The following is a 19067-nucleotide window of genomic DNA, read 5'->3' as shown; positions in this document are numbered from 1 at the left end:
AAACCCACGACAACATGGGAGAACATGCAAACTCCACATAGAAACGCCAACTGACCCATCCAGGACTCGAATCAGCAACCTTCTTGCTGTGAATCCTAACCACCAAGCCACTGTGTCACCCTATTTAGGTGACCACGAGAGCCGTGGGAACGGAGTGAGGCCACCGTGTAAGTGGATACACCTGCGGATCCCACGGAAGGAGCTCTGGACGATAAAAGGAGGAACGATGGCAAAGGAAGCCGAGAGAGGACCGGGCCCGGGCATTTTATTTTTGCTTTCAGTTTGACGGCAGTCTCCGTGAGGAGCTGCCGTCCGTTTGTTTTGGTTTAGACGGCAGTCTCCGTGAGGAGCTGCCGTTCATATTATAAATAAATATTTTAAACTACGTTGGTTCTCCGCCTCCTTCTTCAAGGCGGCCAAAGGGCCGTAAACTTCATTACTATAATATAATATAATATAATATAATATAATATAATATAATATAATATAATATAATATAATATAATATAATATAATATAATATAATATTGTCGGCTTAGTCCCTTTATTATATCGGGGTCGCCACAGCGGAATGAATCGCCAACTTAACCAGCACATGTTTTACACAGCGAATGCCCTTCCAGCTGCAACCCATCTTTGGGAAACATCCAAACACACTCATTTAAACTCATACACTATGGAAAATTTGGCCAACCCAATTCACCTGTACCACATGTCTTTGGACTTTGAGGGAAACCGGAGCACCCGGAGGAAACACAGGCGAACATTGGGAGAACATGCAAACTTCACACAGAAATGCCAGCTGACCCAGCCGAGACTCGAACCAGCGACCTTCTTGCTGTGAGGTGACAGCACTACCTACTGCACCACCGCGTTGCCTATATTATATTATATTATATTATATTATATTATATTATATTATATTATATTATATTATATTATATTATATTATATTATATTATATTATTCCACAATATATCTGTTTTTATTTTTACTAAACACACAGTCTCAGAATGCAAAGGATACTTTCAAAATCATAAAACATCTCACTAACGCCAAACATTAGATCAGTTGTGTATATTAACCCAGCCTTTTAGTTTTTTCCTGCACACATACTCTTTAAAGCTTTAGATCAGTTGTGTCTACCACATGAGGTCTGTCTGTAGAGCCTTGGGGCAACAATTACAAACAAATTACCAGTCAACATTAAAAAGAGGGAAAGGAGGGGTGACATACATGAAGAGGACAAACACTGTGAGGAATTCCAGTTCAAAAGAATGAAGTAAAAAAAAAAAAGTCACAGAGAGCTACTGTAAGACAGAAAAACAAGAACAAGACAGACATTTAGCAGAGAAACGAGTGATCCAGAGGCGCACATGTCCTTTTAAAGTGATCTACGGGACAGATAACATCTTGTCTGGCATATATAGAATAATCAGAGGAATGAAAATGTGGCATAATTAACTGTGGTTATCTGTGAAATATGACATAAGTGTCCCTGTGATCCACAAAGTCTTGTAAAGCACATTCCTCTTGTATCTTTCACATTTTTAGTTCATTCTATATTAAAGGGAATAATCACAGATTAAGCTGTGAGAGTTTTAAGGTGAAAACATTCTCGCTGCATCCAAGTATGGCTATTTTCATAGTTTTAGAAGGGGAAAAATAGTATGTAACCAAGCGACTGATTATTATTGTTTGCTTTTTTTTGTTAACCAAGTTTAGCAATTGGGATTTTGCCCATCAAATGTGCATCTATTATTTAGTTTAGAGTCACATGAGGCCACAAGTGAGCAAGTGAAGGATAATGAAGCAATCTAGATCACATTGTAGACCTGTTAAGGTGTTGTATGCATTGTATGCAAACTGTATTCATACTACACATACTCATGCAGTATAGAACATACTTTCCAATGGTCATGAAACCATAATGTGTGACTTTATATGATTTGCAATCCTTAGTACACTTATTCAAATTTAAAATCCCATTAGCAGGATTTCTTCAGCTAGATTGTGACTAGTATTTAGAACCGTGTATTAATTTGGAATTATATTGTATTTGTGGTTTAACATTTGTAAAAAAAAAATGCATTCTTTGATGTATTGTTTATGTGCATACATTTATTCATTCATTCATTTTCTTTCGGCTTAGTCTCTATTTCAGAGGTCACCACAGTGGAATGAACCCCCAACTATGACAGCATATGTTTTATGCAGCGGATCCCCTTCCAGCTGCAACCCAGTACTGGGAAACACTCATTTGCACACACTCATACACTATGGCCAATTTAGTTTAATCCATTCACTTTATTCTATAGCGCATGCCTTTGTGTGGGAAACCGGAGCACCAGAAGGAAACCCGCACTATATATGTATACAACATGTTTATTTATTGTTTAATTGTTAATTTTTCTGGTCATTGGACCAGTTATGAGGAGATTTTTTTTTCTTCAGTGCTGGTGAACACAAAGGGTCAGGAAGAGCAGTCGGCAACAGCTACTTTGCTCTACTTCCAAGAAACGACATTGTTTTCATGAGTACAATATGCGACAAACTAGGATCAGTAAAATGCCACCTGGGACGAACCAGCATGTGATCTCATGAACAATTGCACTGGGTTTACCTTTGAGTCACACCAGGTAACCAGGGCAGTCATTGCTGCCCCTTTAGTGTCCCAAAGCAGTTGCCTTGCTAGCTTAGTACCACCACTCTCTATACACAGAATACAGGTGATAACAAATAAAAAAAGCTAAAGTTAAAAATGTATCTTGCATGTTGATTTTGGCTGCCTGAGGTATGCATTATACACTATAAACTACCTGACAAAAGTCTTGTCTCCTACCTAAGTTTTAAGAACAACAAATAATAACTTGACTTCTAGTTCATCATTTGATATCAGAAGTGGCTTATATGAAAGTTAAAGGCCTCTAGATTATGCTTATATTACCTAAATAAAATATGATCATGTTTTGATTTTTTATTATTTAATTAGGACAGAAAGGTCTGACTTTGCTTAGACAAAAGTCTTGTCACTTAACATAAATAATGTATAGTATAGAGTATAAAGTCACGATGCAGTGGAAAAAGAATTAAAATTGTGTATGACTCCCATGAGCTTGGAGGACTGCATCCTTACATCTCTGCAATGACTCAAATCACTTATTAATAAAGTCATCTGGAAGGGCAAAGAAAGCTTTCTTGCAGGACTCCCAGAGTTCATCAAGACTCATTGGACTCATCTTCAATGCCTCCTCCTTCATCTCAATAATGTTCTTGTCTGGTGACTTGGCTGGCCAATCCTAGAGCATCTTGACCTTCTTTGCTTTCAGGAACTTTGATGCCGAGGCTGAAGTATGAGAAGGAGTGCTATCCTGCTGAAGAATTTGCCCCCTCCTGTAGTTTGTAATGGGGAGCACAAATGTCTTGATACCTCAGGCTGTTGATGTTGCCATCCACTCAGCAGATCTCTTGCATGCCCCATACTTAATATAACCTCAAACCATGATTTTTCCTTCACCAAACTGTGAGAATCTTGGGTCCGTGTGGGTTTCAATAGGTCTTGTGCAGTATTTGTGATAATTGGGATGCAGTTCAGATAAATCTACCTTCTGCCACTTTTCCAAATGATCATTTAGAAGTCAAGTTATTATTTGTTGCTCTTACAACTGGGATCAACAACAAGACTTTGTCAGGTATTGTATATAGTGTAATTATATGATTCCCATTTGAAAAAAAGATCAAGTAAATAAACCTTTACATATGTTGTTGTCATGTTTGCTAATGTCTAAGGGTTCACTCACGCTATGCTATCCGAACCATGCCCAGGCCCATTTCCCAGATCGTTTGAGAAGTATAAGTTCTCTGAATCGGGCTTAGGCATGGTTCAGTTGGCCAGCCCTGGCCCTGTTGGAAGAGGTGTGCCAGAGAGCGGTTCACTTGGGCACAAGTGGTACGCTTGCAGTCTGAGTTCAAAGCGTGCCTGAGCCCAAAACTGAAGACGAGACGTGACTTTTAAGGAAGTGTTTCCATGAATTAATTAATCATTCTTACTGTTCAATGAATGCGAACTGTTGTAGATTATTAAAGTTGCAAACCCCTCACTGCACCACAGCTGCACCTTCAGTAAAACTCCTAATTCCTGCAGCACAAGGACTTTACGATTGTTTATGAGCGTCAAAAGTGGCTGATCTGTTCGGCGAAATATTTGACTGCGTCACTGCATATCAAACGACTAAAACGATATGACTAAATAAATCTCCACTGTGCTGAGCGAGAGCGCTTCTTATTGAACAGAGCATCATCGATGATGTGAGCGTGCACAGGCGCGAATGCAATGTTCAGAAGAGGGGGCAAGCGTGCTTCTGCCCAGTTCAAGGAAACTATACGTACATAAAGTGAGTACACTCTAACAGTACAAATTGTTATCCCGCCTATGTAATGAGGTCACAGAAAACAGATTTAGTGCCTCAAATTAAATTGACTTAAAGTGTCACCTATATATAAGAGATTTCCAACTGACTTGAAATATTCAGCAGTGTTTTTTTTTTGTATTTTTTTGCAGGGACTATTTTGTTGCAAATTGAGAAAATGTGTTTTGATCAAAAAGCCTTCCTGGTGGCAATAACGTGTCTTTAAGTATTTTGATTCTGACATGCAATTGAAAGAAATTATTTTTGTTATACCATGGAACTTGCCTATTCTCCTCAACTTGTTACCAATGGTTTCTGATCAGACATGCAAACACAAATGCAGTGGTATTAGTGCAAAGTCTTCCAACGCTGTCTCTTATGCAATGAACATTACAATCCGTGGCATTCTTAGTTTAGTTTTACTGAATGCCAATGCTATAAAAAATCTACTTGCATAATATGCATTGAATAGGCTACTCAGTTAAAAGTGTTTTAGGCCATATTCTTTATACCGACTGTACCAATAACTTTTTTCATGAAAAAAGTTGCTATGTTCTCAGTAGCTTTTTAAAAGCAAATCTCACAGTACCACAGTGTTTACTGGAACTATAATACCACAGGCAAGTTCTGTAGAAACACTGAGTCACTAAAGCAGGAACATTTAGTATGTGCTCACAGCATTACACTAAAACAAGGAGGTTTTCTCTCATGAGATGCTTCAGGGCCCTGAATGAGAACATATGCAGAGACAATCTACAAGCAAAAGTAAGGATAATGGAGAATGTAGTGTAAATATTTAGCCTCAATGCAGGACTTATTCGTTTAGTGTTGTATGAAAACTCAGATCAGTTGCGTTTCAACACACTATAAGTTCTAGACAAGGTCATCATGTAGCAATCAACAAACATTCACAATTTTGATAAACAAGGGAATGAGAGTAAGCCGGAAACGATGAAGTGGTAGTGAAAATAATCTTAACATTCCTAGGACAGCTGCACTATTGAGAGTAAAGTGCAAAGTAAACCACTGTAAGTCTTAATGTCTTAATTTGGTTACGAAAACACTTTCCTTTTTGAAAAATAAGTGTAGACACTTATTACATGTGTTTATTACAAAAAAGATATATACTCCATAATTAAAAATGATATATTTTTTTGATATATGAATATACTTTTTAAAGTCATATTTGATGAATATTCCAAAACTGTTTTGATTGATAAAAATGGGGACTTTATTTTAATGTAAAATTCAAACTATTAACAAACCAATAACTAAGACTTTTAGCTCAATAAACTGCTAATTGGCTTCTTCTTAATAGTTAGTAATATAGTAGTTGGGTATTAGGTAGGATAAGGGATATATAAAAGATCATACTTTATAAATGCTAATGAACAATTAATATAATAATAATAGGCAGGCAATAAGCCATATTAAATGGTGATACTTAAAATAAAGTGTTACAATAAAATGTAATATAGTAGACATTTTAAAGTGCAAGACGACTCAGTGGCGCGGAAGGTAGAGCTGTCGCCTCACAGCAAGAAGGTCGCAAGTTCGAGCCTCAGCTGGGTCAGTTGGCGTTTCTGTGTGAAGTTTACATGCTCTCCCCGCGTTTGCGTGTGTTTCCCCCACAGTGTAAAGACATGCGGTACAGGTGAATTGGGTTGGCTATATTGTCCATAAGTTGGAGGTTCATTCCGATGTGGCGACCCCTAAATTAACAAAGGGACTAAGCCGAAAAGAAAATGAATGAATTAAGGAATTTTAACCTTTTAAACTCCAGAGCTATTTTGGGATTTCCGCCAGGATTTTGCCAACCCAAATCTAAAAGCTTCCCAAATATACATGCAGAGGTGTAAATGCAAAAATTTGATATCATTTTAAAGAAAACCCTTAAAATTTTCATAAAACACTTTTGAAAGTGTTTAAAATAACTGTATATGTTGTCAGTGTTATAATAAGCACCAAAAAAGTATTTTGTATTTTTTTTATAAACTCAAATTTGAAAGTGTACCTTTTAGGTTCTGTGGGGTCTAGGGTGCTGTAATTAATTTTTGTGGTTCCTACAGATGTCTGTAATCATAGGAATTTTTTTTTAAATGTCTCTACCATAATCTATGCAAAAATTATTGTATTCCAACTGATGAGAGGTGCTTTACAAGCCACAGGAATTGTTTTCATATTTCACTATTCTTTTATTTTGTCATACATAATTAAATGTGTTTGGACCACGTTAGACATATAAAAGGATTACTCATGCACATCACCTCAAAAAAACAGAGGAGAAATGGCCCTAAAGCGCACAGCATAATGTAAGAGATGACAGCTGTCTGTGCTATCCGGGGCTGCTTGTTGATGTTAAATCTATTGTTTTCACCTATGGCCATGGAAACTCCGGGATTTATTCAACAACTGTTTGATATGTGAATATATTTCAGTAAAAAGAATGCTAGAAATGTATGAGCCCCGGGAAGAGCTTTCATTTCAGCTAAAACTTGTACATGTGTCATATACGAACCATATGAAAAATATGAATATGAACCAATGTTCAATACCCAGCTCGGGTATGCAAATACTGTGTATTTAGGTGTAAATAACTTTTGTACAGTGGAATAAAACCCAAAGTGATGCATATGTGCATAAAATATAGTTTCTACACTTTCAAACAAAACCACTTAAGGGGGTCTAGTGCAATGCTAGCCCTTTAAATCTTAAAGCGAAATTCGATGGGGTCACAGACCCGCTACCGCGGAGTTTAACTGGTAAAACAATCTGCTGCCAGTGTTTAGAAATGCAACTTTGTATTTTCTTTAAAGGCCCCGTGAAGTTCTTTAAAATGTGCACTTTTTTATTTGATGTCTGACGTAATCTCTACTAAAACATGAAGCGAGGAAGAGACATGAGGCCCAATCATACACTCGGTGCAATAAGGCACAAGATATGTTTGCTCCAACATGTTGCTATTTTCAGACCAACGCAACCTTAATTTTCCCGTTTTCCACCATGCTGTTTAAATAGCAAATCCATTTGCACAACTTTGTGGACTCATGGGTGTTTCGGTCTAGAAAAGAGGTGTGTTAAGGTGCATTGTTGGTGCGTTGCTATTTTCAGGAACTAAAATAGACTGTGCAATAGACCAGCTGAAAGAGGGTCTAAAGCCCAGTGCAGCTAGTTGCGTGCCTTGCTTACACATTGCTTAAAACATACATGATGTACAGCAATTAGGCATAAGTCGTCATAATATAAATATGAGTGCATATTTATATTTGTTTTTATTAAAAACAAGTGTTTTGTCCACCTGTCAGGTTTTAAACCACATGGGGCATAGCATGTGTGTTTGGATATAACTGTTTGAGCACACTTCCCTATTTTTGTTCATTTATTCGTTTGCTGGAAATTAGAACTGAAATTGATTTGAAACAAATCTAAGGCTAATGGATGTCTGTGCGTAGCCTACAACCACGTTTCCTTATTCAGAAAAGAGAGAAAGAGAAAGTGAAAGTAAAGGCCGATTGGAGGAGGCTCACTATTTATCCTTGTGCTGCAGATGGTCTGTTTAATTGTTTTGTCACTAGTGAAGCGTTCAGTTTTTCCACTTACAAAGTCTGCCATGTAAATAGCAAATGTGCCATGGCGTGATGCAACTGACTCTTTAATAGATTGGGAGATGAGACTCTGATTGGCTTATTCTCAAAACAAACCCATAACCTATAAAGAGAATAAGCATAACCCTGTTAGTCAATGCTCCGCAGAGCAAATCCTATTTTTCCGTCCCTAAAATAGCAAAAGTGGAATCGGACAGGCCCTTAATGCTTTTGCACCCTGCGATTTAAACTTTGCGCCTAGATTGTTAAAATAGAGCCCATAGAGGAGCTTATCCCCGTTTAAAAAAAAAAAAAAAAACGCCAATAATGTTTTGTTTCATTACTGCTCTACCAGTGAGAGTAGTTAAGCTCAAGTGCATCAAATGTGAAGCATCTTAAAGGGGGCGGGACATGTCGGATATGTGAGTGCATTTGATTGGTCATGATTTTATGAGAAACTAAATTATGAGGTGACATGAAAAAAAAAAAAGTTGATCCATTTAGGAGGAATTGACATACTATTAAGCCTTAAAAGTGATAGGTTTTATATCTTCTGGTTTTATTGGTTTTATATCTTCTAAACGCAAATTTTGCCACTGTTTTGGTGCGCACTAGCTTATAGATATCTTAAAAACTAACAATACTGATAATAACATCTAAAAACCTTTATTATAACTTTATGGGACCTGTAAGAAACAATGTTAATACTATTATAAAAGTAATGCAAAAATATGCACATACATAGAAATGCACACATGTGAGTAATAAATTGTATATTATATAAAACATGTAAGCTTCTTGTGACCTAAAACTTTTGTTACATACATTATTTTTTGTTCAACAGAACAGAAAGAAACTCACAAAGGGTTGAAACCACACAAGAATGAGTAAATTTTCATTTTTGGGTGACCTTTCCCTTTAAAATAAAATATACCCAAGCCTTCTGACAATGTGTGTGCTGCTTTTCCCCAGCTTTAGAGACATCATTCATTCATTTTCTTGTCGGCTTAGTCCCTTTATTAATCCGGGGTTGCCACAGCGGAATGAACCGCCAACTTATCCAGCAAGTTTTTTATGCAGCGGATGCCCTTCCAGCCGCAACCCATCTCTGGGAAACATCCACACACACATTTACACTTATACACTACGGACAATTTAGCCTACCCAATTAACCTGTACCTCATGTCTTTGGACTGTGGGGGAAACCGGAGCACCCGGGGGAAACCCACGCGAACACAGGAGAACATGCAAACTCCACACAGAAACACCAACTGAGCCGAGGCTCGAACCAGCGACCCAGCCACCTTCTTGCTGTGAGGCGACAGCACTACCTACTGCGCCACTGCTTCACCGCTTTAGAGACATTTCACACAAAATACAATCTTCATACCAGCCTAAGGTCAGGAGGGTCACTATTTGACACAGGACGTGGGTGGAGCCACTACAATTCGTTGGTGGAAACTGCTCCATCAATGTAGGTCAACTTACAGCCAGTTACTCACACAGATGCATTTGAGTGCATCTAAAGCATGTACATCCGTTGCGAAATCTACACTTCACAAATATGTCAAAAGGCTCTTTGCGGCGTTTGCACAGGCTGAGAGCTCCTCAGAGCAGGTCTTCCCCTCAGAACAATTTGACATCCTGCCTTGATCCATCTAATCGGACACAATAGATTTTCCCCCAATTGTTTTGCTTTTTTGACTGAGCAGATTATTTTGGCAGGCGATGTAGCAGTGTTTTTCCTGTCCTTATCGCCGACAGACATCTTTCGGTGCTGGTCCGCCCATTGAAACCGGTGCAGAGAGCACACACTAACTTCACGTGCGCTCTTATACTCATGCACGACCTCAGGGATCACCCTGTGACCACATGCATTTCCTCTGTCCATAAATGGATGAAGGAATTCTAAATAAATGTCATAGTTCAATTGCATGCAGTGCGTAAAAACAATATATATTTATAACGCAGTTATTTTTGAAAAGTTGTCAAAAAATGTGGCAGCTGGGACAATGTGACACACTAACTTTTTTCACATACTTTTACTTTTCTTTACAAACATTAGTCACAGCGGAATGAACTGAAAACTTATCCATATGTTTTAAGCAGCGGATGGCCTTCCAGATGCAACCTATCTCTGGGAAACGTCCATACACACTCATTCACACTCATACACTACGGACAATTTAGCTTACCCAATTTACCTGGACTGCATGCTTTTGAACTGTGGAGGAAACCGGAGCACCCGGAGGAAAACTACTCGAACACGGGAAGAACATGCAAACTCCACACAGAAATGCCAACTGACCCAGCAGGGGCGCGAACCAGCGACCTTCTTGCTTTAAGGTGATAGTGCTACCCACTGCACCTCCATGACATCCAATTTAAATAATAATTTTAATAATAATTTTCATGACAAACAAGCTTCTACCAAAACTGGACGAAAACTAAATAAAAATTAAGTGATGATAACGACAACTATAATAAAAATATGCTGACATTTTTGTTGACTAATAAAAACCAGACGATTGAGGCATGGTTTATATGTAACGCATATTATTTGCCAGTCAAATGTCATTACTCTACTTATTTAATCTGTGCTATAGCTAAGCACCAACTACTGTAACTTAAACTACGAGAGTAAAGCTTGGTAGACTGACATTGCAAAGTGGACTATAACTATTTTAAGCTTTATGAAAGATTTAATGGCTTGAAACTGTTCAACAGACTGAATAAAAGATTAGTAGTTTACCACTCTGTATAAATAATAAATATAAAAAATAAAACAAAAATAAAATAAACATTACTTTTTCATTTTGGTAGGCTACATGTGAATTGATTAGCAACACATAATTTTAGATATTACTAATGATATAAATAAACAATGCATTTCTAATTTTTGGTCTTAAATGGAAAGGCTATATTGTAATGATGCTTATAATTAACTTATTTAATTTTAAGTTATAATATTTTGTGTAAATAAATGTATACAATATTTTAATTGAATCACACTTAAATTAAAATCAAATATATATTTAGTCAACTAAATCTTGAGTAGATTTAGGGTGCTTTCATAGTAGCACTTTTGGTCCATACCCGGGTTTGTTTGATGTCAAAGTGTGGTACGTTTAACTAGTGTTTAGCTAGAACTCAGGTACGTATCGCGCAAACTCTGGTCTGGTTCACTTCTGGTGTGAATGCAATTGTACCAAATAACAGAAGTGAACCGCCAACAAACTTTAGTTTTCATTACATTCATTCATGTGTGTGTGTCTTCATGTTTATTCCAAAAACAGCTTCTGCAGACATCGCGTGACGTTTGGAAAGTTTTTAATATTTTTGCGGCAGACAGACGCGAGTTGCTTTCTGTATGTCCAAGACCAAAAGATTTAGTAAAAGCAGAAAGACCGTGATGTGAGTACGTCTTTCCATTTTGTCACTTTACTTTTGTGTCCATAAACCTAGCAACATCGGTACACACAAAAGCAGCTTGATGACGCAATCGTTCCAGGGTTCAGAAGGAAAAAAAGACAGTGTGAGCACAAACCAACCGAGAAGGTGGCAAGAAGGGTACAATCGAACTTGGGTACTGGTCCAGGCAATGAACCAAGTGTGGAAGAACTCTTAGTCGACTGAAACTAGACTAAGGGTGCTTTCACACCTTTGTTTCGGAACGTATCTCTTTGCCCAGTTAGCGCGGTTCGTTTGGCATATGTGAACAGGGCAATCGCACTCTGTTCCGCGCCAAAGTAATCGCTCCGAGATCGATTGAATGAGGTGGTCTCGGCTCGATTGAAACGAACCCTGGAGCGGTTCGATTGTAGTGAGAAAGCGATCCGATCCGAGCGCGGTTGTATCACTGTGTTTTATGGATATGTAATAAGCATACGGCTATATGAAGAGAGAATTATGAGTGGGGTGGGAAGTTTCGCGAGTCTCCGGATGGCCACAAACGAGTGATGATCTCCCGGTAATCTCGCGTCTCCCTCCAGGTCCTCAAATAGGCATCGTCGCGCACCCTTCTCACCCCTCCCCACCGCGTCTCTCCTCAGACACATCGCGCGCACGCACCCTGTCAATCACCACCAAACCACCACCTCTCCTGACAGCTTAGCGGGACGCTGCAAAATAAACCCTGACACTGTGACCAATGTAAGGAGAGTTTACTCACACGTGACTTGTTTTAGCTCTTTTGGTCCGATTAGAAACTTTGCAGTGTGAAAGCGAACCGCTCCAAGAGCAAAGAGCAACAATGTAACATTTGTAATCTCTGTTTCAGAACAACTGAATCGATTCACAGGTGTAAAAAAACCCTAAAACTAAAAAGTCTTCTAAATAAAAAAAATGATAAATTTTTTTATGGAATTTTAGTCAAAAGACTAAAACTAAATCAAAATTGTGCTGTTAAAATTAACACTGCCTTACGTAAAATGTAAAAACAGACCATTTCATTCAATGACCAAATTCAAACGTTTGTAAATGGACACGTAAAACCATTTCTGGAGAATGTCTGCACTTACCTAAGCCATGTGCATTCTATGTAGATATCAGAAAACAATTTAACAATTGTATGAAATAATGCAATAGAACCTTTCTGGTTAATTTTGAAAGATTGCTTATTTGGTCTCGGATTGCAAAAAGACTGTGTGTTTATGACTGCATATATTTACATTGCATTAATGTGGGCAATTTTTGCGCAAAGCTGTTAAGGATCTTCATCTTCATCGGGCACCATATAGTCTTTACTGCCCTACAATAACCATATGCTGTAGGAAGGATCATTGCCTGTCTAAAAATATCTCGGCCTGAAACCTGAAATCACTACACTCCTTGTAACTGTTTAATGCACAGCCTCAGCCTACCCCTGTCACAAGTTTCTGATCAGGGAGGCACAAAATCTGATAAAGCTTAAGACAAGGAGGTTTCTTCTTCTTTTCAGAGAAATCAGTTAACTTTGAAAAAAAAGCTTATGATATTAAAACCAACAGTAGTCGTAGAGGGAGCTATCGGCACTCCACAAGCTCTTTCGCAAAGCACATGTTGTCCTTATCAGGGTGGCTAACCCAAATTCAAAGAGTCTTTTTATTAATAATAATAATAATAATAATAAATACTTTTATACTTTCTTCCAAATAGTTTGTCACTGCTCTGTTTCCATGGCTCTGTGCAGTTTTTATCATCTTATTTTTAGTGGGTTTTCTGACACTCAGACTCATTGGAAATAACCCATCATTTTATTTAATTTACATTTTTTTTTTTTTTTGCAAAACTTAAATATGGTGTGTTTGGTTATGTTCAGCTTTAGATACACGTCCTTCACTGCGATCACATGAACTTTGATTTTACAGTGCTTTTAGCTTTGTGGAACCTTGCTTAACCAGACTCAAACTTGAGTGTTCTGCATCACAAGGTAATAATAATTAATAATAATAATAATTCCTTACATTTATATAGCGCTTTTCTGGGCACGCAAAGCGCTTTAAACAATTTGGGGGAATCTCCTCATCCACCACCAGTGTGCAGCATCCACCTGGATGACGCGACTGCAGCCATTTTGCGCCAGACCGCACACCACACACCAGCTGATTGGTGAAGAGGAGACAGTGATGAAGCCAATTATGATATGGGGAGGGTTAGAAGGCCATGATGGGCAGATGCCAGTGGGCAGATTTGGCCAGGATGCCAGGGTTAAATCCCTACTCTTTTTCGAAAGGACATCCTGGGATTTTTAACAACCACAGAAAGTCAGGACCTCGGTTTAACGTCTCATCCGAAAGGTGGAAAGAGTACTGAATAATCATACTCAAGTAAAAGTAACATTACAGTTGTTTCCCGTTATTCGCAGGAGTTACGTTCTAAAAATAACGCGCAATAGGTGAAATCTGCAAAGTAGTCTGCTTTAATCTTTAATATTGTTATTATAGATGTTTTAAGGCTGTAAAACCCCTCACTACACATCTTATACACTTTTCTTAGACAGGCATTTACATTTTCACACTTTTCTCTCTTGCTTAAACACTCTCAAAGTTCAAAACTTGGTAGACAAATAAGTCCAGTATTATAGAATGAAACCAAAGATCAAAACAATTTGATCTTCATTTATTTATTCCGTAATGGCGAGCTACAGCCACGTAACTTCTACCTTCCGTTAGCATGTCCAGAAGTTCAAATTTTTGTGCAATGGTTAGCAACTCTGCCTTTTGGGTACTACCGCAGGTGCATTTGACTACACAGAACGTTTCGTCGACATTGTGGGGAGTAAACTTGCAAACATACAGTACAGCACTTCAGAGTCACACTGCTAGTGATTGAAGATGTATGTAAATTTGGCAAGCTGAAAGCATTCTGTACTATATAGGAGACATGTCAAGGAGGAGATTGATTGAAAGTGGCCTACAGCCAGTCAGGACGCAGAACACAATGCGCTAATCAGGAGACAGAACACAATGCGCTGTAGAATAAAAGCATATCAAATTACATGAAAAAAGTCAGCAAAACTGCGAGGCCGCAAAAAGTGAACTGCTTATAGCGAGGGATCACTATACTTGCCCAAAAATGTAGTGCGAGTAAAAGTGTCTGTTGTAAATATCACTTTAAACAGAAGTAAAAATAGCTCTTTTAAAGTACTCAAGAGTAGTGAGTATTGAGTAATACGCTGATGGGTTTGCGTGCAATTTGAGCATGTGTGTGAAAACGTGACATTATGTAGTGGACTAAAACTGTACTCAAGAGAAAGTAAAAGTACTATTTAGTAAGTTACAATTGACAAACTTGAGACAAACTACTCAGTTAAAGAAATTTGAGTATTTGTAATTTGTTACCTTACACTACTGCAAGTACTGCACTGTACAAATTGAGCTACTGCGCAAACTGACCACGTTATAAATCGTATGTAAATATGGAGATAGACAGGTGAGGCAAACATTTGATTACAAATCAAAGACACAATTAAGCTGTTTTGTGGTATTTACTTTGTTTTGTGCAAAGAACTGCATGAGAAAAATACTTTATTTGTTGATATGTCTCTGTATATATCATTAATGTGAAAGGGAACCAAATAGTTCTGTAGCGTTCATTTTACATAGAATTCTGTAGCCAAACATATGTTTCACAGTGCAGTTTCACAAAAACAAATGTAGGCTGAAGCCCACATTTCCAGTGAGCATGTGTTTAATTTCTGTCATCACATAAACTTACAGTGGACCAGACTGAATACACCGAGAGCAAAGTGAAGTAGAAAATCATGCAAATAGCTTAAATGTAATATGTGTTTTCAATATATTTAATTATAGGTTAAGATTGACATGTTTCAGCCATGTCAGTGCAATTATGGCATTATACCACTGTCTTATACAGTATGCATTATTAATAATAATAATAATAATAATAATAATAATAATAAATAATAATAATAATAATAATAATAATAATAAAAATAAAAATTCATTCATTTTCTTGTCTGCTTAGTCCCTTTGTTAATCTGGGGTCGCCACAGCGGAATGAACCTCCAACTTATCCACCACGTTTTTACGTAGCGGATGCCCTTCCAGCCGCAACCCATTTCTGGGAAAATAAATAAATAAATAAAGAAATAAATAAATAAATAATAATAAACAAGGTGCAAAAATGCATACTAAAGCTAGATCTAGAGCTGAAGGAGCTTTTACAGGCAGCTGGAAAACTATCAGGTCTTTTGAACTTGCTGTGTTAGCTGCTGGTGAGATGCAGCATGTGCATCAGGAAAAGAAAGATGTTCTCATGCTGAAACCATCCCCAGACTGTAAGAAGAGTTGGGACACTCATCATAACACATATGGACACTCCTGCCCAAGGTAAAACACAACTATTCCATCCAATATTAATCTGCGTAAACAACAATAACAATGAGTATGGGGATAATCAGGTGGATAACCTACTGTAGGTATGATGAGAGCTACACTGAAAATAATTACTCAAAGATGATTCCTTGAATTTACAATTTTTTTTTTTACGTTAAGGGGTTGTAAACAATTTATTTGGGTTGAATTTAAACAAGCAAATTAAGTTGAACATTATTAAATTTAATTTGTTTGTTTAAATTCAACACAAATAAATTGTTTGCAACAGTTCTGCATGCAACACTTTTTTCAGTGTACCCAAAATAACCATATATGTGTTCCAATAAACATATAATATGTTGGCTTTTAAGATTAACTTTTCGGGTTTTTGAGATTAATAAAAAATGGCATTACAAGATCAACATTTTCCTCTAGTTATGCATCCAGGACCACTCCTAACTTTTAACTCCATCTCTACAAGCTCTCATTCATCTGTCACCTCTTTTACAAGCACTGCCCACATCTAAAAATCCAATCAACAGCCAATACACGATACTAAATACCCTCCATTTTTGTACTTTTTTGATTGAACTTGAGCTCTGTTTTTTTATTGATTTCACCTGATCGCAAATGGACAACCCTAAAAGCAGGTTTGTTGTCTGAAATGTTTTGAGCCTATCAACTTTTGACAACTTTCAGAGGTAGATTAAAATGCATTTGACCCAACTGCTTTGGAAGTGCAAATACTCATGTGTTCAAACAGCCAATAAAATTAGCTATCTCCATGCCAGCTTATCAAAACTCCCAGCATTATGTGTAGATATGGTTATCCAAGCAGAAACAAAAGCTCCTGTTCTCTTGTTTCCTTTGACTCTTTGGATTTTAATTTGTAAACTGATTTCACAATGTTACATTTCACATGATTATAAAAAGCAAATACATACACTTGCTCATTGATCATCCCCTCAAAGAAATCAGTAAATTGATAAAAAGTGCACATAATATTAATAAAAAGACAGAAAGTATTTCAAATACTATTACATACTGAATAAAGCAGTGAATATTTTACACACATTTTTAAAAACAACATATTAGTTATTTCTAATAACTAATTTATTTTGTCTTTGCCATGATGACAGTACATAATATTTTACAAGCTATTTTGCAAGATACTGATATTCAGTTTAAAGAGAAATTTAAAAGCTTAACTAGGTTACAGTTTTTACAGACGCTAGGACACAAAACTCTTCACTCAATTCTCCTAAACGACTTTCAGCTTGGCAAAGCAGTCCATTTCACATTCAAAATACACTACAACTACCAAAACACATTATTCAGGTCTCAAATAAACCCATTTTTCCAGAACACTAGCAAAGTTTGACAGCCAAAAGACACACTTTGTCACCCACAAAACAATGATCTAAAAAACACTACCAACATGTAGCATTACCCAGTGTTTTCTTGTGTAAAACAAGGACACAACTCTGTTTATAATAGCAATATATGTTACTGGAATGAATCAGACATGATGCAGAATTCATCAATATTTTTATGTTGTTTATTTATGTTTATTTTTTTTCCACTAAGTAATTCCAAAATACGAGAATTTGTATACACACATCCACTGATATACAATGATGATGCTAATCTTGCTGGTTAAACAGCATTTTTAGATTTGAAATATGTTTCAATAAAATATTGCTATTAAATTTTGCTGTCTTATTTAGTTTTGCATTATGTTTGTTTTGAACATAAGTTTAACAGTTTTGAAAACAGTATGTAAGCACGTGCAAAATGTCCTGTACGTACAAAGATTTTTGGCAGTTGTTGTGTCTGAGTGAAAAAAAGAATTGATGAAATTTGAGAGTTGTAGCCATTAAATACATTTTGTGCCAAAACAATGATAATTGATCCTCAGTTTAGCCCAAATAGACTTCTGTTGTGCTCACTGTGTGAAAAGTTTTGAAAACATGACCTACAGTAAGTTTTGAGAAATGTGTCCTAGCATCTGTAAAAATGGTAATTAGGTTAAGAGTGCAAGTTAGGTAATTTGGCATGCATCTGGACAACAGTGGTTCAGAAAAATAATGAGCAATTCCATGCAAATGTCAACCTTGCCATGATAAAAAATTAACCAAAATAGCAAAACCCTTTCTAAGTTTGTGTAGGCTTGTATTTCACAGTATTGTAAAAGCACTTATAAACATCTCTGTCAATGTTTTCAAACAATTATATTTGATTTACCAAAGTCACACGAGTGGCAATTTCACATCTGTCACATCTACAGTATAATGAAGAGATGTCATATCCATAATGAAGCTTTTTCCTCATAAATGCAAAAATGTTAAATAAAATAAATCTTTTTTTTTTAACATAGAGCCAACTCTTATAATTTTTATTAGCATTATTTGTACACATCCATAACGCATGATTATTTCCCTCATTTAAAATATTACACATTTTTACAGAATACGTTTCTGATCTCACAATTCTGTGGTTAGTAGATTTGGTAAATAAACAGATGTTTCAATATAATATCAACATATACTCTGTGAATTTAAGTTTTGATTTATTACTGCAAACTGCACATCCATAACGTAGGAGTTGCTCAATACTGACCTCATAAATCCTTTTTAAAAATTGTAAAATAAATAAGAGATTCTCCAGATGTAAAAAAAAAAAAAAAAAAAAAAAAAAAATATATATATATATATATATATATATATATATATATATATATATATATATATATATATATATATAATACCATAGAAACTTTCTTGCTCTGTCAAAGATCACTTGTAGAATATATCATGAAACTTTGCAATGTGACCTCTTTATGGAAACAGTAGAAGCTTGCTTGAATGCAGTTAATGAACATTTCACCCTAAGGCACCATTATTCATCTCAATGTTTTCAAATGAGCATCGGTTAAAAGGGGCACCAATGACAAAAAGTAAATAAGCACACATTTACACAGTATAATTAATATCTTACTTTTGCTTTCAAACAGACAATTGTTTTACTATTAAGTGTCAGTTTGTGAGTATTAACTCATAGCCACTCACAGACTCTGAACACATTTTCTTCATTAACCTCAAACCATTCACTGTGGGACACCAGTTGGTTATTTTACCACTAACAAACCATACCTAATTGATGTGGGACTTCACCAGTGTCAAATGGTCGCATTTAAGCCTTGTGCATGTCTTTTAATTGAAGCAATATGCCCATGGGAAGATCACTGCACTTGTGAA

At 36.6% G+C, this 19067-nt stretch overlaps 1 protein-coding gene across 8 annotated transcripts in view; it reads right to left on the bottom strand.

Moving 5' to 3' along the window:
* Positions 1 to 19067, bottom strand: part of col4a2 (collagen, type IV, alpha 2) — a 154275-nt gene that overhangs the window by 134234 nt on the left and 974 nt on the right. The gene's annotated exons all lie outside the window — the stretch shown is intronic.

Source organism: Danio rerio, chromosome 9, assembly GCF_049306965.1.
Source record: "Danio rerio strain Tuebingen ecotype United States chromosome 9, GRCz12tu, whole genome shotgun sequence".
Lineage (NCBI taxonomy): Eukaryota > Metazoa > Chordata > Actinopteri > Cypriniformes > Danionidae > Danio > Danio rerio.
This window is presented reverse-complemented; position numbering and strand designations above follow the sequence as displayed.